General features: G+C 45.9%; 1 protein-coding gene across 3 annotated transcripts in view; it reads left to right on the top strand.

The window, feature by feature from the left end:
- EXOC6B (exocyst complex component 6B) overlaps window positions 1-23,541 on the top strand; it is a 607,915-nt gene that overhangs the window by 479,213 nt on the left and 105,161 nt on the right. The window lies entirely within an intron of this gene.

The raw sequence follows: 23,541 nt of genomic DNA, 5'->3' as shown, positions 1-23,541 counted from the left end.
TCACATTCTTCTGCTGCTGAGAGGACAAGATAAGGGGAGACAAAATAAGGACAAAAAATGGAATCTGTGCAGACCTGATGGGGGTGGGCAGGATTAGAGGAGATAGAATTAGTGGGAAAGTAAGAGGACTAAAGAACCTCAGAAGGCAGGAAGTGATCTAGAGGGTGACATTGGTGATGCCTACAGGGAGCATTTCATCATTCCTATTTGGAAGATCTAACTTTAAGACTGGAGTAGGGATGAAAACTTAGGATTGTTGTTTGGGATTCATCTGCAGTTTGTGAGAATATGACCAGAGCGCTACTTGCAAACAGTATTCCAGAGGAGATGTGAAGGACATGCAAATGATTTGATTGGTCAGAGTGGTCAGCCAAAGCCTTAGGCTTTCTGAAGGGGAGTATTTGCCAGAAGTAGGGGTGGGTCTGTAGATCAAACATGGCTTTAGAGAAAGTGGAGGAAACCACTATCCTTATGTTGTTCATAGTTGACAGTACAGCTCTTCTAAATACCAGGCTCTTGGCAACTTACCTCCTTACCTCCGATCTGTCCTCTTTAACAGAGTTGACTTTTCCTTGAGAAACTGGCTTGGTATATTCCTGCGCAGGAACTCTATCTATTTTCAAATACTGGAATATTTAACAGCAAAAGATAGTAATCATCCATAGCCCCCTAAGGAGTAAATAAAAAGGAAGGTGCTTTCAGATGCCAGCAAAGGGCATCTTGCCCTATGAACTCTAAGTGATGGCAGCAGGCACGGAAAGTGGACCTCAAAGTGGAGAAGTCGTGGGTTTCTGGTCCCTCTCTGACACATACTGGCTGTATCACTGTATGCTTCAGGGCTCTGGGTTCTCTCTTAAAGCCTGAAGTGGTGGCAAAAGTTGCTGATCTGCATTGGCTTAGGGTCCAGACTAACAGTGATTTAAGATGTTCCTCCTTTCAGAAGTTTCTTGTCAGTCATCTCCACGTCCGCTTCTCCAGCCCTCACTCTGCTGACCTCCAGCCTCTTCTCCATCTGCCTTTTGGGTGTCTCAAGCTGGATGTCCTGTAGACAGCTTCAAGTATTTCCAAGTCTGACCCCTTAACCTTTTCCCTTCCCAACCTGCCTGTTGCTATCAGGAGCACCACCAGCCTCTCTCTCTCATCCCACACATCCAGACTGTTGCCAAAGCTTGTCACTTTTGCCTTGGCACCATCCCTTGCACACACTTCCCTCCCTCTCCAGTGCCTCCTCCACTAAGCTGTCAGTTTGCTCTTACTAAAATGAGCTGTGACTGTGCCAGCCCCCTACTTAGTAAACTCCAGCAGCTCTGCCTTCAGGATCAAATACCAAAGCCTCCTCCTGGCCTTCAAAGCCCTTCATTACTTACTGTCCAGCCCTTCACATCCACCAGGACCACTGGGCTATGAGGCAGACCAAAGCCCCCCCTCTCCACTCCAGGCATTTTCACTGACTGGTTCCCAGGACTGGAATTCTGTCCTTTCTTCATGTCTTATCTTCCTTCAAGTTCCAAATAGAATCCTACCTTTTCCAGGAGGCCTTTCCCAATCGCCTCAGTTCTAAGGCCTTTCCTAACTTCATTGTCTCCAGTTTCTCCCATCCATAGCTCATTTGGACAGTTGTTTGCTTGTTATTTTCCCCATTATACTGTGCGCTCCCTGAGGGTAGGGACTGTCTCTTATTTTCCTCTATATCACCAGTGCTTGGCATAATATCTGGCACATACTAGCTGCTTAAATGTTTGTTGCCTGATTGACTGCCATTGGGAAATCTTCCATTTAGGAGGGAGCTCTTTTACAGGTGAAGGAATTGCCATCATCTGGTAGCCCAGGGTTTTCTCTAGAGGGTCTGTAGACTGGACACCACTAGGAATGTCTAGTTCACTGGTTTTCACTCACTGATCACCCCAAATGCTAATTGCCTCCATCAGCCTTAATGGGGAGGGAGGTAGCAGCTGAGGAAGGTCAGCCAAAGATCTTGTTCTGTTTGATTTAATGTTTTCCTCATTTATTCATCTCAGAGCTACCCCCATTCCATTCCCAGCCCCTTCCATCTGAGTGTCTTTACCGGGGCCCTGGTGTGATGAGAGCAGTAGCCACCAGACCCAGTGAAAGCACTTGGACCTAAGGTGCTTATCCCAGAGGCAGCTGCACGGAGGAGCAGCTGGGCAGTTGCTGAGGGTGGTGAGGCTTGGGAAGTCTTAGTTGCTTCACCCACCTGCTGAGAGGGAGGGGAGGAAGCAGCACAGAGCAGGGCTTCCTCTGCTTTATCGAGATATTCAGCCTTTCCAGGGCTTTACCCACCCAATTATAGAACGCTTTCAAGTGAGGCAAATGTTTGAACTCAGCAATTTTGATGAATTTTCAGCCATGGAGCCTGGAAGTCGGTGTGGGTGTGTGTTTGTGATGGATGATTGCCTCTTCTATTTTATATTCAGTACAGCAGAGAGTATGTGCCAGACACGAACTTGGTTGAGTTTGCTCTCTGTTTAACTCCTCCAGAGCTTGTGTTTATACCCAGACTCTAGCACAGGTTTTCTGCTTTCTTTGTGACTGTTCCCCCTGCACCTTTCCCACCTCCGCACTTGCCTGCACGGTCCCGCAGGTCCAGGCCTTTGTACGTCTCTGATCCGTAGGGTTCACCCTCTTCTTTCAGTTTTGTCTGATAAATCATTTCTTCAGGGAAACCTTGACTAGCCCCCTGTCCCTTGAGGTTGTATCTCCTATTGGTTCTTCCTGTAGTGGGAGCTGCTGTAGGAGGCACCCTCTCAGAGAGTTACCTTTCCAGCCTCTGCTAGTGAACTTCAAAGTTGTAAATACAATATGCCTTCACTATAGCAAAGAGTGGATGAATAAGGTGGTACCTGAGGGAGTGCCTGTCTGTGAAATACATTATCTCTTTGCAGCCAAGTAAGAAACCATCCCCCAAAGCCCTGGAAGACTCATCTTTCCACGCGCCAGCCCCATTCTTACGCCCTGGGAAGACGTGTTCATGGCAGTTAATGTCAACACCTTTTTATATGCGTACACTGTGTGTACATGGGCAGTGACACCACAGCATTGTGGTGTATCATGAAGACTTCGTAAGTTTAGTGAGGTCCTTGGTCATCCTGGTTTAACTTACATTCTTTTAGATCATAGTTTTGACTTTAATGGAGAAACTCATCTTTTTAAACTGGCCTCCCTTCAGCATCCATTGGACTTATTCAGTCAGCTCTGTTATTTCTGATAAGGGAGAATTTGAAGAGCATGGACAAGTCAAATCCAAAGGAACCAGAAACTCATTTTGGCAGTTGCCCTTGCCTCCTCTTCCTTCACCTTGGTGTCATTGCAGCTTCCAAGTGTCCAACTGCCTGAGCAGAGGATCACCTCCTTCCCCAACTCCTACTCTCAGCAGCAGGCACTGATGATCAAGGAGAAGTCCAGGAAAGTGAAGAGTGGCAGAGAGGAAATCCAATCCCAAGTGATCCACAGAAAGCACAATCTTACATCAGAGGCAGCAGGAAATGCCCTGAGTCATCACTGAGACAGAAGGAATCTTTTATCTACCATGGATGTGAAAGTTCTTTGAAAAGGTTAAAAATATGTATAAACTGACAGAATAAGTTTGCTTTCTGTTTTCCCTAGAATACACATGTATCCAGCTGAGGCTCGGTCCTTGTGTTCTCCGAGCAGATGCTTGCAGCCCCACCTGTCCCATTACAGAGCGCCCAAGTGGGCAGAACATAACTGGGGAACAGGGCCTCTGGAAAGAACCAAGGCCTAATGGGATCCAGTGAGCCCCAGATGAGGCAACCCTGGGAGCAATAAATGAGATTTACAAAGAGGCAAACTGAGGATCAGCATCAGGAAGACTTGATGATTCACACTGTCCTAAAGTGGAAAGGACTACCTTGAGAATGGGCGTCTCCCCCTCAAGGAGAGGGAGCCAGGTGGCACAGTAGATAGACCCCGCTTCCACGTAGCCTCAGACCCTTACTTAGCTGAGTGCCCAGCCCTAGGGGAGTCTCCCCACTCTCCTCACCACCAGCCTTAATTTACTCATGTGTAAAATGAAGATAATGGTAGCACTTGCCTCACAGTGTTGTGGTGGGAGGTCGATGATATTTTATATATAATACACACATGTGCATGTCCAGCCAGCGGACTCTTTTAAAGTGTGTTTCTTGGGGTCACTGGGGTCCAGCGTCCATGGCTAGAGGGAGCTGTGGGCACCAAAGCAGACAAATTCTGCTCCTTCATGTGGCACTTGAGTCCTAGCAGCTCTCCATACTGCACCTGGCTGAGTGGGAAAGTTTATGTCAATTTAACTTCATGAATACAGAGAGTAGCTGGCCCTCCTTTGGGGGACCCAGAACCCCTTATTCAGTTGGGTGAGTGAGGCTTTCTCCTGGGCCAGTGCCAGGCTCATGAGGATGCTATTGATCCTACACTACAGTTATCTAGTCTTTACCTCAAATTGTAGGATGATGGACTTAGTCTTGACAGTGGACTGAAGTGTTCATCTAATCCAGCTTTTTATAGATAGAGAAGTTGAGGCCCACCTAGGGTCTTTCTGTTCTGCCATGGAACTAAAAGGTGTATACAGTTGTGGAAGAGGAAAGGAGTCTCTGCTCCCTAACCTCTTGGCTCTCGGGCACATATGTCACATCCTCAGTTTGCCATGGCCTGGAGAGACCCAAGGGAGAAAGGGTCTGGGGTATCCAGTTCTAACCCTGCCTTGTCTGAGAAGTAGAACAGAAGTATCAGGAATCAAGGCCTTTGGGAAAAGACCCTGAGAATTCTGCCCAGGAGGACAGCTCCAAAGCCCAGGAGCCTCACTTTGATTCCTGACAAAATTCTAGAATTAGTTTAACAAAAAGTGGTTTGGGAAATGAGTGAACGTGGAAAGCCATCATGGGTTTAAGAACAAGTCATGCTAGACCAGCCGTACGTTTTTTTTGATAGGGTTGCCAAATGAGAGTTCAGAGACTTTGGCTACTAAATCTCAGTTTGTCAGACAACGAATTCAGTGTTTGACAAAGCCTTCTCCCACCTCATGGACAAGGGGAGAATTATGAACATTGATAGAAGTAAGCTGGGTGATAACCACACTTTAAATTGTGAACAGATTAGATGTCCAGACTCAAAGATTAATTTATTAATTAATATTAATTAATTAATTAACAGATTAATTTCAACATTGAGTGAAGTCTGTAGACCCTGCCCTGAACCTTGTTCTGTTCTACATTTCATCAGTAACTTGGATGAAAGAATAGATAAAAGTTTGCCATCTTTGTTTACCCTATTTGTAAACAATTGTTAATATGTTAAGCAGCAAAATCAGAAATAAGCTTGGATGATGGTCTGACTCTAATTAGATAAAAGTTATAGTAATAAATATAAAACCCTATACTTAGGTTCATAAGTCAACTTCACATGTCCAAGTAGTGAAGATATGATGTGACAACAATTCATATTAAAAACAAAGAGCCATGGATATTTAGGTGTACCGTACATCCAATATGAGTCATCACTGTAATGCAGTATGCAAAAAAAAAATGCCTAATGTGAATTTTGATTGGATCGATAGGTATAGGGTCAATGATGAGGAACGGCTTAGTCTCATTATATTCTGCCCTAGTCACACCTAATGAGAAGTATATTCAGTTCAGTTCTGGGTACTACATTTTACAAATATTCAAAAACTGGGCTTCCTCCAGAAGGGGGGCATCTATAAGATGGTAAGGGTATTTGAAATCATGCTGCCAACTGAAGGAAATATAGAGACCTAAGAAGAGATGACTAAGGTAGGGCATTGCCCACCTATCTGGAGCAGAATCTGTCCTCCAGGATTTGAAGAGATATTCATCTTCCCTTTTGTCCTGAGGGCACTGGTTGAGGAACATGGCGGGTCAGGGTTGGCCACTCTACCATGGCTAGTACTTCACCCTATTTTCTGTCCCTTGTGATGTGAGATGCCAAAGCTACCCTCTCTGTCAAAGAGTACCTCCTTTCCTGACCTAGTCCCTTTCTCCCTTCCCCCTCTCCTCAAACCCTGCTGTCCAGCCGCCATGCCGGCCTATCTCCTCTGTGGTCCTAGCTAAGATCTGTGGCGTCTGCTGCCTGTTTTCTTTCAGCTCTTGGCCCTTGTGTTCATTTGCACGGCAGTTTGCAAGTCTATACGTTTCATCTGTTTTACAGAAGGGAGTATTTACAGATCTGGAGTGGATCCACTTGTTAGCCAATCAGTCAGTAAACATTTATTAAGGGCTTACTATGTGCCAGATACTGCGATCAGCCCTGGGAATGCAAAAAAAGAAGACGAAGCAAAACAAAACAAAAAACAAATTCCAGTCCCTATTCTCCTCACAGGGAAAACATTTCAGCTGCTATATTCTGACCAGTGGGAGGAGTCTTGGGGGAGAAGAGACATGATTTCAGAGTAAAAACTTTCCCAATCTAAAATAACAGCTTGAATTTGGGACTAAGTTGGAAGCTAGAAGACATGCCGCTAATGACTTCAGGCCGGGGGAGCCTAAGTGGTGAATTAGAGCTCCTCATAATTCAGAATGCCCTTCCCAAGGCCCCTTCGGAATCAGAGAATCCTAGAAATCAAAAATGAAAACATTGCTTTAAGTAGGTGATCAAACCAGTTGAGAGATGATTATTCCCTCCTGAACACATGGCCTTCAATTCTGTGTCCACTCAGATGTTACACAGCTCAAGCAATAACATGATAGGCATTGAAGGGGGACTAGGGATGGAGATCATGTGTGTGTGTGTGTGTGTGTGTGTGTGTGCGTGCTTATGTGTGTGTGCGTTTAAAGAGGATGACAGTCGCTATTCATGGCTATTAGTCTCACAATCAGTGTATGTGGGATTCCCTAGTCAAGGCAAAAAGTGTCTTTTGTTTTTCTCTCATTGTGACCTTGGAAAGAGCAAACCACAGATGTTCTATACCCCAGCTTCCTGTTTAGAGGTTATCATCTCAGGCAGGATTCTGGGCATCTTAGCTTTGAACCATTTCCCCGTGTGAGTCAGAATACGTACTGCAGGCTGATCTCTGGGTCTGGCAAAACCATCATGCCTTTAGTTCTTAGGGCTACCAAGAGGACTGGGAGAGGGAAACCCATTTGAACATGTAGCTGAAGGTTAGACATCCTACAGAATTGGAGTTTGGGGGTGAAGTTTTAAAGATCTTTCTTAAAGCCTCCAGGGGGAGGAGGGAAAAGACCTGTCCTTTCTACCTAAACCACCCCATCCAGCACTGAGGAGAAAGTCAAAGAATTAGTGCTGGAAGGCTTCTTTCTTTTACTGAGAGAGAGGGGAACATCCCCAAGGTCAGGTAGCTCACTGGTAGAAGAGAGAAGGCTCCCAAACCAATGCTTTGCCGCCAAGTCTAGTAGTCTAGTGCTGTCTTTCTAGAGCCAGATGGTTTGGTGTGACTAGATACTATAGTGGTTTGCCATTTCCTTCTCCAGCTTATTTGACAGATGAGGAAACTAAGGCTAGTCTAGCCATACTGCTGCGCCCGGACTCAGAAAGACCTCTCCCAGCCTGTTTTCTCATTCTTAAAACAGTGAATTATAATAACCTGTTCCCTAAAGTGTTGTTTGGAGGAGCGAATGAGATGCCATATGTAAAGCGCTGTAGAAATGTTAGTTATAACTTCTCCTCCTCCTCCTTCTGCACCATGCTACCCAGTCTCAAGGCCTCTATAGCATTTGACCCAGTGCCTTCCAGCAGGAGGTTGTTTTAAAGACTTGAAGTGAAATGGACTCAGGTGCCTAGAGGTTTAGACAGACAAGGCTAGATAAAAAACGTTGTATTTTATTGGCCAATGTAGAAAGATGTCAACTCTTTTCCTAAATTCAGTTGAACAAATATTCCGTATCCACTATATGTAAGGGATTGATTCAACAAAAATTTGAAGTGACTTTCTGTGCACTGGTCTGGAAGGAGTTTGAATGGGGAATAGCTGAAAGATACAAAGTTAAAACATAATCATTCAGGAGATTATAAATCTAGGAGAGAATGAGATATACAGTCATTTGAGCACAGGTTGGAAAATTATTAAGTATATGGGGAAAGTCAGATAGAGCCATCTGAGAAGTTAAAAAGGTTTTCCCAGCTGAAAGGATCAGGGAAGGCTAATGGGGGAGATCTCACCTGATCTGTGCTCTAAAGGAGAAAACTGGAGATGACTAGACATGGGAATGGAAGTAGGTGTTCCTCCTGGAATGGGAGAAGGTATATAGAAAAGACTTAGAGCCACTGATGGCATCAGAGAACAATGAGTGATCCAACTTGGCTGCAAGCTTTACTGTATAAAGGGCAGTGTAGTGGTGGTGGTCATTGTGGTGGTGGTTCTGTCATATCTGACTCTTCATGACCACATTTGGGTTTTGTGGGAGATTTTTTGGCAAAGATACTATAGTGGTTTGCCATTTCCTTCTCCAGCTTATTTGACTGATGACGAAACTGAGAGAAACAGAGTGAAGTGACATGCCTAGGGCCACACAACCAGGCTGGATTTGGCCTCAGGAAGATGAGTCTTCCTGACTCCAGGCTCAGTGCTTTGTCCACTCTGCCACCTCACTGCCCCTGTGAAGGGTGGTACTGTGAAATAAAACTCGAAAGGTAGGTTGGAGCAAGATGTGGGAGGCATTGAGTAATCACTGAAGAGGGTTGAGGAAGGGAGTGACATGATGGGACCTCTGAATGAGATCACCTCCTTGAGCTGTGCTCTGAAGGATGGAGAGCAGAAAGGAGAGGTGAAAATTGGAATTCCAGTCCAGACTGAAAGGGAAGGAAGGAGAAGGAGTCCATTTGGGCTAAATAATGATACTTTGTTTGGGAGGCAAGGAAAAGCCAAAAAAATTGTCCTGCCCTTGAGGAGCACACATTCTGATGAGGGAGACTATGCGCAAGTAACTAAGTCCATATAAGAGATAAGGTTGCTTGTTGTCCTTTGCTGTCAGGGGACCAAAATGACATCACCATGCTAGAGTCAAGTTTTAGTGTGTCTTACTGTGGCTGATCAGACCAATACCAGCTTGGAATGTTTCACCACAGGTTGGGCACAAAGAGTCGAAGTGATCTGAAGGAGGCATTAGCATCTGGGGGAACCAGAAGAAACCTCCTCCAGAATGTGGGATTCGAGTTGAGTCCTCAGGGAAGCTGGAGAAATCAAGAAATGGAGGAATGGAAGCAAAAGATTCTAGATATGGGAAACAGCCAGGGCAAAGGCACAGCAGGTGGGTGTAGAGTGTGATATGAGAGAGCAGTCAGTGTGTCTGTACCTGGATCCTCAAGAATGGAAAGGGCAGTGAGAGAGAAGAAGGAAGAGGTCAGGAAGAGCTTTCCATGCCAAACAGAGTCTTTTGTTTGGTCTCAGAGGTAACAAGGGACTCCCTGGAGCTCGCTAAGCACATGGCTGATGTGGTCAGACATACACTATAAAAAAATTACATTGAGTATCGTGTACAGTACCAAATCTTAAACTGTGCTATAAATCTGTAATCCTCAAAACACTTTGATACTGAGTAAGAAACTGAGGTTAATTATTGGAGCAGATTAGGAAAATGATATACAGAAGCAAATGAGCCCAAGAGCTTGGTGTTCGATAAACCCAAAGATCCTAATTATTGGAGCAAGAACTCACTATTTGACAAAAACTGCTACGGTCTGGCAGAAATTAGGTGTAGGCCAACATCTTGCACCATGTACCAAAACAAGCTCCAAACGCTATGTGGTATAGACATAACGGGTGGCATCATAAACAGTTTAAAAGAGTACAGAAGACCTTCCCTGTCAGATGTATGGATAGAGAGAGGCTACCTGACCAAACAAGGGATAAAGAGGTTCACAGAAGGTCAAATGGATAATTCTGATTACATGAAATTAACAAGTTTTTGCACAAACCGAACCAGTGTACCCAAAAGTAGAAGTAGGAAAATGGGAGCGTGGTGATGGGATGAGGAACTTAGCAGCAAGTTTTTCTGATAAAGATCTCTTTCTAAGATATATAGGAAATGGATTTAAATTTGTGAAAATAAGAGTCATTTCCCAGTTGATACATAGTTACAGTATACGAATAGACAGTTTTTGAGAAATCCAGACTGTCAATAACCATATGAAAAAATGCTATAAATCACTAATACTTAGAGAAGTGCAAATTAAAGCAGCTCTCAGGTGCCACCCATCACACTGGCAAAGTTAAGCCTCTGCAAATGGAAAATGAAAAATGCTAGAGGGGCTGTGAAGAAAACAGGTACATTAATGGGCCATTTGTGAAACTATGAGCTGGTCTAGCCATTGGGAAAGGATTTTGGAACTGTGTCCTAAAACCTATAAAACTGTGCATACCTTTTGATGCAGCAGTACTAATACTAGGTCTATATCCCAGTAAGGTCAAAGAGGAAAAAGACCCATATGGACAAAAATATTTATAGCAACTCATTTTACGGTGGCAAAGGATTGGAAACTGAAGGGGTGCCCATCAACTGTCATAGAATAATATTGTGTGGTAACAAGTGATGAAGGGGACAGTTTCAGAGAAACTTGAAGTGACGTGGGTTGCTGAGCAGAACCAGGGGCATAGTTAACACAGTAACATGACTGTAAAGACAATCAACTTTAAAAGACTTTGGAATTTTGATCAGTGCAATGACCAGCCAGAGGGGCTTCATTCCAGGAAGAAGGGTGGTAGGCACAAAGGCACAAAGGGTGAGCAGGTGTGGGGAGCAGCCTGCCATGTGGAAGGTGAGATCAGAAGAGGAGAGTAAACTGTAACAAGACTGAAAAGGTGGGAAGGAAACAAACGGTTAAAAATTGTAATTGTTAAAGGATTTGATGGTAATGTTAAGAGCCAGCCAGTGGAGTTGAGGGGTCAACACAGTCAGATTTCTGCTCTGGCAGCAGTATGGCACTGGAAGGGAGAGAGGAGAGGGCAGAGGCAGGGAGAACCCAGAGGAGCCTCTTGCAGTGGTCCAAGCAAGGGAGAAGGAGGGCCTGTACAATCCAGTGTCTGTGTGAATGGAAAGGAGAAAGGAAGGAGGAGCCAAGGGAAGCATCCATCTTCTAAAGCAGAAAGATAGGGTCATTAAGCATCTCTGTTCTTACAGAGAGGGGGACTTGGGCCCAAGGCAGTTGTCATTCACATAGCCCGTTGCTCATCCAGACGTGCTGTGGTCTATCTTGTGACACAGGAGTGGAAGGCCAAAAGCCTAAGACACAGCTATGAAGTGAGAGCTCATGCTTCCTTTTACTGTGCTCTGGCCTCTAACTTGGAGCTGGTATTTCTGATGGGCCAAGTCCTTGTGGGCTGTAGCTCCTCAAGTCGCACACCCAGGACCCTCCTTGGGATTCCTCCCCCCATCTTGAGAAAAGACAAACAAAGCTTCCCTCCTCCCGCTCCCCTTCACCTCCATCCCCAGATATAATTCAATTCCCCTTTGTCGGTAAGCCCTGTTCTGAATAGAATGAAGACAGACTCTGGGCCCAGGAGTTGTATCCCTGCTTTCTCACTTGGGACCAGCTGGTTGGCCTTCATTAGCCTTGATTTCCTCACCTGTCAAAGGGGTTCTGCCAAGGAAACCTGATCAAACGCTTGGCAAAGGCAAGGTCTGGAGAATGAGTGGTTCTGGCTTTGTCTGTGCTGCTGAGTGGTAAGATGAGAATTACCCAGGAAACAGCCCCCAGAACTGCCTCAGCTTCCCTGAAGAGCCTGCACCTTATTAGAACCATTGACAAGCCTTAAAGACGCCTGTGGTGGGCTGCATGGAACCCAGGTTTCCAGCCAGGAGCATGCCTGCACTTTCCTACTCTGCACTTGGAAATCACGTCAGCCCAGGAAAGCAGGAAACAATAGGTGTGTATGAAGTGGGTGTTTGAGTTGGCACACTCCCATCACTCGCTCACAGAAATCACAGCTGTCCAAATGAAGGGTCAAATTCTCTTAAACCTAATCATGTTAAATGTCCTAGAGTTTAATGCCTTAATTATACTGCTGACATTTGGCCCAGCTTAGAAAAGATTTGGCAATCAGGTGTAGGGTAAAGCTTCTGTTGCCCATGACAAGACTGACTTGATACATGAAGGAGAATGGAAAGTAGTTGCTAAACCAGCCTGCACATTATACACCCCAGATACAGGCAAACAGTGTGATGCTCTGTTTAAGGCAGCCCCCCAAAGACCCTGCAAGCCAGAGCTCCAATTCCATCATCACCACTATCTAAATGGGAAGGAAAGAAGGTGGAGTTGCTCAGGAGTTGGGAGGCCATGTAGAACCTGTAATGAAATGAGCATTGGAATTCGTGTCACGAGACTTAGGTCCAAGTCTTGGCTCTGCCACTGACTAGCTATGTAGTAAGACTGCTCAACGTCCCCATCTGTAAAATGAGATGATTCACAAGAGCCCTTAGAGCTCTAATGTTGTGCAGATCCATGGCTCCCAAGTCTGGAGAAAAGAAAGGGGATTTGGTAATTACTGTCCAGCCTATACTATACTGTCCAGTACGTTAAAAGTAAAATAGCTGTAAGTTAGAGAACAATATAATTGGGCTAGCCACAGAACATCCACCCTGTACAGCTTGTTCTCCAGTCACTCCCTCCTTTCCCCATGAAATTACATGGGTATAGATGGCTTCCTTTGTAGGCATGAAAAGATCAAGGGCTTCCTTATTGTTTTCTCTTGCTTGTTGATCCAGGGAAATTCTTGTGCCATCCACAAGACATTCATCATATAAGTCACAAAATCCCTCTGTGCCTTAATTTCCTCACCAATGAAATCAATGTCTGTTTGTCCAGAAGTCAGTTTTAGAAGAAAAAACACATACTGCTTTTCTAACATTGGATACCAGGTTTAATTGACACTAAGATTCGACCTTATTTCCACTGGAAGTGGACCTTCCAGTTATTGGATAGAATTTATTCTGGCAGCACCTAGAGGGGAGAATTGTGGAGGGGGTGTTAGGCAAATCTGGGGTCTTGGGAAGAACTTCTTCAAACTCCAAGCAGATAAAAAATGGCCTGGGTAACCTCGAGCTCTCTTGAGTGCTATGCCCCTGAATGTCTTGAAGGAGAAGCTATGGGGGGTGTGATATGAAAGGGAAGGAGGGCTGGATTGGAGTCAGAGGACCTGGGTTTAGGACCCAGCTATACCATTGATATATGACCTGGGTGATCTGGGGTAAGTCCTTAACCTCCTTGGTCCTTCTCATCTTGTTTTGTGAAATGGTAAGGTGAGCCACTGGGCCCTCAAACATCATTTCCACCTTTAGATCTAGGACCCTTTGTTCTAGAGGGAATTTACAATTCAAACAGTGATTGGACTGAAGGACTTCAATGATCCTTTTCAGTTCTGAGGTTCTCTGATTCATTATTAAATTGCTAGAGTACAACAGACCAGGACCAATCCCTTCAAGATGGCGGGGCAGCTGGAATTTGTGGAGGGTTTAGAGGAGAATGGTGAAATGAGTCTCTGCAAATGAATGCCAACTGGTGCGTCAGAGATGCCCCACATTCATTGTGGGGCCTTGACCGCAGGGAAAGTGCTCTCTCTAGCAGCTCTGCCCCCAGTACTTCCCCCACCCTTGGCTCCATCAGAGCCTCTGGTGCCACATTCCATGGCTCTTGGTGCTCAAAGGTGTCAGGCACGTTAGCAGAGTGCTTGACGACAAAGATCAGATTGACCTCATGTGCTTACATTTCGTTGTCTCCAAAGGGAAATGGATCAGACATTTTTCTTCCTTCTGCTGTTCTTGATACTTCAGCATTTTCTTTCCAGTCTCCCAAGTTTCAGCATCATTTGTCATGTTTTTTCTGGGGCCACATCCAGGAGAAAATGACTTTGAGTAGCCGAAGGGGGAAAAATGGCTCCAACAGACTTGAGAGTTAATGTGAGGGTCAGTTCACTGGAGATTCGTTTCCTAGAATTTTGGAAGATCAGAGCACATAAAACTTGTTAATTAGAGGAGGCTGGGTTGGGAAGGACCCTTGGGTGAGGCTGCCTGCCATAACTTCCTGGAGAAAGAATGCTCATCTTTTTGGTGATCATGCCTATGTGTCTCTATTTGCAGTCTCTTGTGCTCATCAAGGCCAGTCCCAGGCCTTTGAATTGGGGGCTCTGGAGGCCAGGTTTGCAGGTACAGTCATTCATTGCACCCAACATTTAGGTTTGCAAAGAGAAAAACAGTTTCCTGGTCACTTGTCACCAGCTGCTTTTAAGGGCCTAATTTTGGTCAACCCTAGGAGATCTAGTAAAAAAAGTAGTATAGAAGTTGATAGAAGATGGCAGCTGGTTTCTTTCTCTTCTTTAATCACCTGAATATTCACTTGCAGTACTGAAGGAGCTGGTGTGGCCTGCCACTCATCTCAGACTTACCTTTGTCCCCTACAGGGACTAATTCTCCTCTGGTTGAGGTTGCTGACCTAACTTACCTGGGCCTGAACTTTGGAAGGGCTCAGGTGGCCCTTCCATATGGCACAGAGGTTACAGGCTAGTACAGATTCTCAAGTCTTAGTGAACTCATGTAAAAACTGCATATGTAGAAACTGGGGTCCAGAGAACCCCAAGTCAGAGGGTTAGTGGCAGAGAAGCCCTCAGGATCATGAATCAAGCCACACATAATGTGAATGTAGAAAGCTGTCAAACACAGCTCTGGCATTGGTACCTGGTCCCTGCCCTCTTAGGGGAGGCTCTGGACTCCTGGGCTTCTCCCTCATGCTGTTGGTCATGGCTGCAGTGACTTAAGGACCGCTGGACATCTGTTCTGAACCCTTGATCAGTGAGTTTACCCACATACTCTCCAGGGACAACTTTAGGTCACTAAGTTCTCAAGTGGTGATGCCAGGTTTGATGGAGAAGAGCTGGCCAGCCAAGACTATGTTCTCCCAACCGTTCAGCATAGCAGGGCCACTGAGTGGTGGTCAGAGGCCATAGGTAAGCTGCCAGCTTCCTTCCAGAGCTCCGGGTGGTAGGCTTTCCATGCACTCCACTTTCCTGCACACCAGAAAGAGAAGATTATGAGAGAACACCCACAGCTCTGGGGCAGCCATGGCTTCTGGCGGCTGCCTGAGGAAGAGGAGAAACTAAGTCCTGGCATTTCCCAGGTGCATGTTCTGCCCTCTCGTGCCTTGGGAGATGGCAGAGGACATTAGGATTTGGGTGGGGGTGATTTGGGGGGGAGCTCATCACTCCAGTGGAACTGAAGCAGTTGGCCCTGCCTGGTGGGCACCTCGTCCCTAGAAGGAAGGTTCAGGCTCTGGGATTTCAGGAGGAAGGGGGATGGGGGCGTGTTTTTTGTTAGGGAGCCAAAGGGAAGAAATGGCGGCAGGCTGTGGGAATGACCTGTTCTCCTCACTCTTATAACTTGTTTCACCCTTTTCTCTCCCTTTGGCACTTTGCCTTCTCCCAGTCGCCCCCACCGCCCATTCTGCCATTCATCTCGTCACACTTGTGATTGTAAAGAGTGGGAAAGGGCAGAAATCACTCAAATCAAAACCACTTTGTGAGAGTTCTTAGATCCCTCTGCCCTCAGCCAGCCCGAGAGCCGTCTGCAGAAGGAACTCCCATCATCCCAAGGGCGGCCCTTGGAGACATCTGTCACCACAGGGAAGTGTTGAATTGATTCAGCAGGTCATTAGCCAGGACTAGGGGGATTTGCCTCAGAAGTAGCTGGAAAGAATCTTTAGGATAGAGTTGGGGAAAGTGGCTTGGAGCACTGGACAGGTTGATGCTGTGTTTGAGGCCGCTGTCTGACAGAGAAAGGAGAAACAGCCAACCTCCCTGCTTGGGGGGCTACAAGCCCCACCAAAAGGGCTGTGCCCTGGAGGCATGAGGAGAGAGATTGCCCCACAGCTTTAGACGTCTGGCCTCCTGAGACCCAGGAGGGCATTTGCTCTAGAATGTTCCCAAGGCCACATCTCCTTCTCCCTGTAGGACTCGGCCTCCCTCATCACTTGCCACACGGAGGTGGATTTTTTTGCACACAGATCACAGGGATACACAGAAAGTTAGCAGCACATCTCTGCATGCTGGTGGGATGGGGCACAGGCAGGGCCGTTCGTCGAAGCTTTATCCAGGGCCTGAGACTTTAAAGGATGCTGGCACCTGGAAACCCTCAGCAGAGAGAAACAGCTGAGCCTGACCCCTCAACTAGGATAGAAGCCAAGGATAATGAGGTAAAAGAGAGCTTCCCACATGAGGTTTTTCACCCCAGCCATCGCTCCCCCACAGTATGCCTTAGGACCTTGTGGATCCTGTCTCCTCACAATGAGGCAATGTCCCAGGCTCTCTGCCACTGTGGGATCCCCCACTGTCCCCACCAGTTAAAGTACACTTGTCCTGAAAGGTTTAAGAGCTTATTTCATACGACTTGGCCTCTGATGCCCCTGACCATGGGCAGAACAAATGATCAGTAGGGCTGTGGTGATAGGGTTAGTGTGGGAAATGATGCTGCCTCACTCTTCCAGGCCTGAATAGAGTGTCCTACAAACCATCGCCGTGAGCTGGATTTCTCCGTGTGAATGAACCTTCTTAGCTATTCTGAGGCAATCCTTCTCTTGTCCTCCCCTCCCCTCTACATTTGCTAGGTGCCTACTGTATGCAGAGCTCCAACTCTTGAAAGTGTCAGAGCACCAGGGGTGCCCATCAGGATACTCAGTAGAATCCCTTCTGAGGCACACAGGCAATGAACAAGGATTAAGTTCCTCCTCTGTGCCAGGCCTGGGATTCCAGTGGTGTAGAAGGGAGAAAAGAAAGGCAAAATACTGCTTCTGCCCTAGACAGACTCACAGTCTAACAGGGGAGCCAAACAAGCTACACCCAGAATAAATTGGAGATAATCAGTGGAGGGGAGACACCATCATTAAGGGAAATCAGGGAAGGCTTCTGCTCAAAGGTGGGAGGGCAGAGGTGAAGCTGAGGAGCTCTGGGCGTCCTCTCTGGCTGACCCCTGCGCCTGCTCTGACTGCTGACCTTCCTAGAGGCCTTCGATTTCCACCTGAAGTCCCACCTTCTGCAGGAAGCCTTCCCAGCCCCTCGTCATTTAAGTGTCTTTGCTTTCCTAATTACTTCCTGTTTATCCCGTCTAGAGCTTCCTTGCACGTAGTTGTTTGCTCTTTTGTGAGCTTGTCGAGAACAAGGACTATCCTTTTTCTTTCTTTTTTTCATATCCCGGCACTTAGCATAATACCGAACACACAGTAGGCACTTCGTGAATATTGACTATTTCAGCATTTCCTCCACCCCCAAATAGCTGTTGAAAAAACCATAGCTCTGTGTCTTCCAGGTCTACTGTCACTTCCTCATTGGCTTGGACACTTGGATTATTTGCTGTGGGTGCTCCTCCCTGCAGCAAATCCTACAGCCTGTCCACACCTTCATAGCCTGTGTGACTCTTGTCCGTATTTTCCACAAATCTTCCACAGAATCTTTACCTAACCTTCTGGGGACCTTCTTCCAGATCTCGTGACACTCCTGAGATGCCAGAGGGAGTGCTTGGGTATCCATCAGTTACACCATGCCCTCTCCGTACGATTGGCCCCTGTCCTTTACTGGTCATCCCTCTTTTGGGGGAGGTCCTTACACCAGCTCCCATGTACAGTTCTTCACTGGTGATGTGTGGCAGACTGCTCATGCACCACATGTATCCATTGTCTTCTAGGCTTCTGTTAAGATTGATTCTTCACAGAGTGTAGTGTAGCATGGCTTATAGTCATTTTCAAAGAGAGGCTTTTGTTTATCAAGGAGAGAATTGGGATCATGAAAAGCAGTGCAGTTTCCCAGGGGCAGCCAGCCGAGCTCCCTTTCCTCATCCTGACCTCCTCTGGTCACAGCTCTGTGTCCGTTCACAATACGTACCTGTCATATACATGGGTAAACTCTATTGAGATGGGTAACAGTGTCCATCCCACCCAATATGCCTGTTGTAAAACTGCAGACATTCTTCACTCGCTTGGCTTTTCCCATGTGACCAAACTCTTCAATGACGTAGGATCTCATTGGGGAGGATCTACAGTTTTGTGAGGCTTGATGTAATTCACACAATTACAGCTGAAAATGAGAATTCCTTAAGGACCTCAACACCTATAGAGAATCCCTCAGCTGTTTGGACTCTGCCCTTTTCATCCACTGTGCAAGGCAGACAGTGTTGGTGAACATAAATCTCCCCCTATATGCCTCACTGGATAATAGTAATCAAAAGGTCAGCAAAGTGGTCTCTGTCACTGTATCTTCCAAGGACTTTTGTACAGTTTTGCCTTGTGCATGAGCAACACTTCCTTGGAAGAGAGTCTTTAAGTCAAAGGATCTTAGTCTTGGTTCTCTTTCAACACAGCTCGGTTGGTCAATAGATAGCACTCTGCCACTGGGAATGTACCAGAAGCCTTTTTAGTACAGTACAACCTGATGGATCTTACTTTCCATGGACATAGATTTAAGAATTCAAAGTCATTTCCTGACTGTGATGAGACTTCAGTGTAGGACTTGGTGGATGTTGACTAGGGAAGCATACTGGAAATTGCAGTACATTAATTAAACCTGAGTTTCAGTCCTGGCTTGCATTAGGATTGTTATCTGTGTGGCAATGGTGAGGTCACATAATCTCTATGTACTTCAGTTTCTTCATCTGTAAAATGAGAATACTGATGCTTCCCCTGTCTACAACACAGGATTTTTGTTGGTAATGAATACTCAAAAAGAAAGTGATGATCACCGCCATCACGGCTTCCAGACTGACCTAATTCCCATTTTTAGCAGGGCTTCTGAAGTTGTTGTATCAGTGAAATGCTGTTTGGATATAATTTACCTAGATTTTAGCAAAGCATTTGATAAAACTTCTCCATTTTTGTGGAATAGAGATCAACCAAATGACCAACCAACAAGCATTTATTAAGACCTACTGTGTGCTAAGCACTGTGCTAGAGGGTGGGGTACAGTCTTGGAGACTGTGACATGCATCTGTGACATGCAGTCCCTCCTCAGCAGCCTCAACTGCATCTCTCACCCTCTGCTTGAAAGGCTGGGCTGTGGAACAGGGCATTCCCAAGGCCCCCTTTTATAGGAGGCTTAGACTTTGCCAACTAACTTCCTTTGCTATCAAGGAGGATCATGGCCCACCCAAGCCCCCTCTGGTTCCTCTCGGCCCCTTCCAGCTTCCTTTTCTGTATTGTCTCCCCACATTGGATTGAGGGCCTTAAGGTCTTTGAGGGCCGGGACTGACTTTTTCTAAGTTCTCCCCCAATGCCTGGCACATAGTAGGTTCTTCATAAATACTGATTAACTATTGACCAAAAGATAATATAGTTAGATCATCAGCTTATGATCCAAATAGCACTTGTGGAAGCTTGGAAGGGAAGAAGGCCATTAGCTATAGGTAGAGTGGAGGATTTCCTGAAATGTCAGCCACTCCATTGACACCCCATGCATTGTGTGTTGGATCCACATGCCTAGAGTAAGATGCTACCTGGTAGTTGCTTAATGAGTGCTCATGATTAACCAGCCTAAGAGAAAACATACTAACTTTTAGCATTTTATTAACTCCTTGGGACTGCTCCAAAGAAAGGCCTTTTCTGTACCTGTACTTGTACTGGCTTCATTGATTATTGAAGGTTTATCCTATGTGTTCTCATGAAGGGTTTTCTGTTTTCTTTTGTTTGTATCAAGGATGCCAGCTAAATTCTAAACTGCTTAAGGTATGAATGGTCTCAGCAGAAAATTATAGTTAGACCTACCCATTGAGTTGTGTGCACAAGGAAGAATCTACTAACCTCCATTTATAATTCTGTAATTAGCAGAAAATCAGCAAGAACAGCATGGCAACCAAGTGTAAACAGCTGGGGAGCTTTGAAGGGACAGTCACTGTGGGGAGCCGATGGATGTTTGGGCAGTAGAGGAGGATCATGGTAGCTCTGGCAAGAACAACTGGTTCATTACATGCCATTCATGTGTCGAGTAGAGGCCCCTCAGCACAGGCCCATTGCTTCTTCAGATAGCAGTGGTAGCTTTCTGCTTATTCTCAGCCATTTTACCTACAACTTTGCCAAAGCTCTCATAAAAAATCGACCTAGAGGTCAAGAGAATATGATTCCAATATCCCCCGTTTCCTCCTCATGGCCCTAAAATGAATCATTTAGCCACTTAAAGGCCTCAATTTCTCCACAACATAATTAGTAATGTCTGTTCCTGATATTCACAACCACATTCAGTTTTTGAATACCAGATAAAACAGTGTAAAGAAAAATTAAAACTGTCTTGATGAACTGACTTTGGGCTAAAAAGGTTTGTAATCTAATTTTAGGGGAGTTTGAAGATTTGGTTTGGTTTCCTAATCACCCTGTGGGGCAAGTCAGGTACCATTTTATGATTTTTTTTAAATTGAGGAAAAGGTGGACATTCTTTCCCGAGATGACCATCAGTGCGGGGCAGAAAGTTGTCTTCTTCATGCCCACTCTAGAAGGGTGTAGCCCAAGATTGTACCTGGTGGTCTTCTTCATGGTTGTCTGTGATGCCAGACACTTTCTCTTGGCAGCTAGTGATTGCCTGGTTTACGGCAGTTCCACTGTCACTACTTCTGGAAGGCAAAGGGCAAGATGATTTCTTGCCAAGCTGCTCAATGATTGGCTGCCCACCTTCAGAAGTTTACAATGTAGGAGAAGAGATGAAGATATCTCTCAAATCACAACATTTCAAGGGACAGTGCTTTACAGATTCCATAAGTTTCTATGAAAACGTTGCTATCAGACATGATTCCTGGTTGCCAAACTTCCCCTCTCTCCTCCTCCCCCCCACCCCTGCCCCTTTTTAAGCAAATAACCTACTACTCCAGGTTTCCATTGGCCTCGTGGCAGTCCCCTGTTGAGAAACCTGCCTCTGTTGGCAGCTCTTGGGTGTACAAAGTGAGGGGTGGCCTTAGGACATGTCATGGTGTAAGATGGCTTTGCCAGGACAGAGCTACCACCTAAGGTAAAGTAATGAAACCCAAATCCTTGGGCTGCCCAAGCATCCCATTGAGTAGGAAATTCTTCACTTCGGCACAATCGGGGTCTAGATTACTCAAAATGAGGGAAAGAAGAACCAAGTCAGCCTGAAAGATATTGCCTGAGCAGGCAGGAATTCTTTTCATCCATAAATTAGGAGAAAAGGGAAACCGTAGAGTAAGAAACATGGATCTGCAAATGTGTTACAATCTGGAGAATTTCAAGTCTATTGTATTTGGAAGATGTTGTCTTAAAGAATTCACAAGTGGGCCAGTGGAGGTGGAGGACCTTCATTTTCATTCGAGAAAGTTTAGCCTCCAGCCCCTAGGGGACAAAGATTTTGTGTGTTCTGGGCCAGGGCCTGGTCCTTCATTAAGGTGTTAGGATGTGCATCTCCCCTCCGTGGAAGACAACAGGGAGCAGTGGGGTGGACATGGGGGAAGGACCAAATATTCAATGTCCCAAATACCAGCCAGCCTCTTGGGTTTCCTACCTGGCTACCTTCCACACCACTCATCCTTTGGCTAGGTGACAGGCCTCATGCTGACATCTGGGCTGCTTGCTCACAGCTTCTGTTTGACATCTCCTGGAGCCTGTCTCCTGAGGACAGAGGCCGTCAAATTCCTATCTTCCATTGCCAAGACATGTCTGGCCTTTCAGAGAAACAGATACGGAGAGGAGACAGCAGATGACCAGGTTGTAGTGATCACCTTCAGCTTGTCCTTGTTCCTCATGTCCCCAGGCCAGGGATCTATGAAAGCCCAAAGTGAAGGTTAGGAATTTGGCTCTTTTCAGCGAGCAGACACTTCAGGTCTCAGAGAGAGATGGACAGACTTGGCCTTGCCCAAAGTCCACGAGGGTTGTTTGGGTGGCATTTAGCTTTGCCCATAGCCTCACAACACTTTCTCTCATCTGGAACCCCTAGGTGATTTCCTCTAGCCCTTCTCTCTTCCTCCTCCCCCCCACCCCATGCCCCAGGCTGCGATGCCACTTACTTCTGGTAGGCAGAAACAGGTGAGTGATACAGGGAAGAAATAGAAAATTGGAAGCTGATGCAGCAGGAGGGCACAAGAACAGTCACACTAAAAAATGGCCTGCATGCAAACCCATCGGTCTCCCTTGGCATGCGCCTGTGGGGATTTGTCCTGAAATCAAACCATCAGTAGCCCACTTGAACTCTGGAGAGAAAACCAGCCCCTGTAAGGCTGTCTGATGTTGTCAAGTTGCCCCCCCCATCCAAGGGAGTTGGACGGTCACCTCTCTCTCCTGGGCCTCCTCCATAAAGTGAAACCTCCTTCCAGCTCTCCACTTCCCATCATAGACTCTACATCCGAAGGACCCTGACCCTCCATGATCACTCCCCAGGCCACTCCTGACCATGATTCTTTCTGACAAATTCCATCAGAGATGGAGGGAAGGGAGCAGCAGGAGGAATGCACAGATAGGAGCAAATAGAAATCTGCTGCGGCAGAGTCCAGGAGAGTTATTTTGTGTGAGGGAAGGAATAGAAGTTGTCCCTTAGGACTGCAGCTGGGAGGGAAAGGTGGTGTGATGGATTAGCAGGCCAGCATCCTGGGCTGGATGCACCAGGAGAGAGCCAGGAGCATGAGTGGGAGTTAAAATAGACACATTTAGAATGGTTGTAAGGGAAAAGCTTCCTGACCCTTGACCCTGACAACTCCCTTCCATGGGAATGAATGGGCTGCCTCAAGACAGAGTCATGGGGGAGAGGGACTGAAGGACCCCTCCTCGAGGAGGAAGTTGGAATCCTTGTTGGAGGATATTTTGGATTCAATGCCACCTCAAGTCCCGTTCAATCCTCAAATTCTCTCATTGTGCCTGGATGTTTTCAGTATACCTCTATCCCCACTCTCTCTCCCTGCTGCCCATATTCCCTCCTCTGGGAAACAAAAATGATTTCCAAAGTCTTTTCCAGCTCAGACTCTGTGATCTGTTGACTCTATGATAGACAGTTTAGCTGTTTCCTCAAGTGTTGGCCATATGGAAAGCTTTCAGTTTTTCACTAATATAAAAAAGGGGCCTATGAAAATCTTTATCTAAATAATTTTTTAAATCATATCCTTGGAGGATCATCTCAGTAGTGGGAGGTTTACGTCAAAATTGATTATCAGTTTTGTTAGTCTTACTACATGTTCCCAAATTGCTATTCAACAAAACTCTCCCCATTGACTGTTTAGCCATCGTTAGCGTCGTTGTGGGATCTTGATGGGTGAGATGTAGGACCACAAAGTTCCCTTGTTTTTTTATTCTTATGTATATTCTGTATGGAGTCATTTATTTTCATGTGTCTTCCTCACCCCTGGCAGAGTGATTAATTTAAATTTTATTCCTCTGATTGTTTGACTTTTAACAGTTTTTCAAGTGATTATTGACAGTTTACGTTTCTTCTTGCATGTGTTCTATAGTCATATCTTTAGGTTCTTTGACCCTTTATTTGGCAAGGTCAGAAATTGGATATTCACAGTAGTTCCTTTTGTCAGACATTGACCACACCATTTTCACCAAGTTTTACTTCTCTTTTATTTTGTTTCATTTTTTTTTTTTTTGTCATACAGATTT

This window comes from Notamacropus eugenii, chromosome 1 (genome assembly GCF_028372415.1).
Source record: "Notamacropus eugenii isolate mMacEug1 chromosome 1, mMacEug1.pri_v2, whole genome shotgun sequence".
Taxonomy (NCBI): Eukaryota; Metazoa; Chordata; class Mammalia; order Diprotodontia; family Macropodidae; genus Notamacropus; species Notamacropus eugenii.
This window is presented reverse-complemented; position numbering and strand designations above follow the sequence as displayed.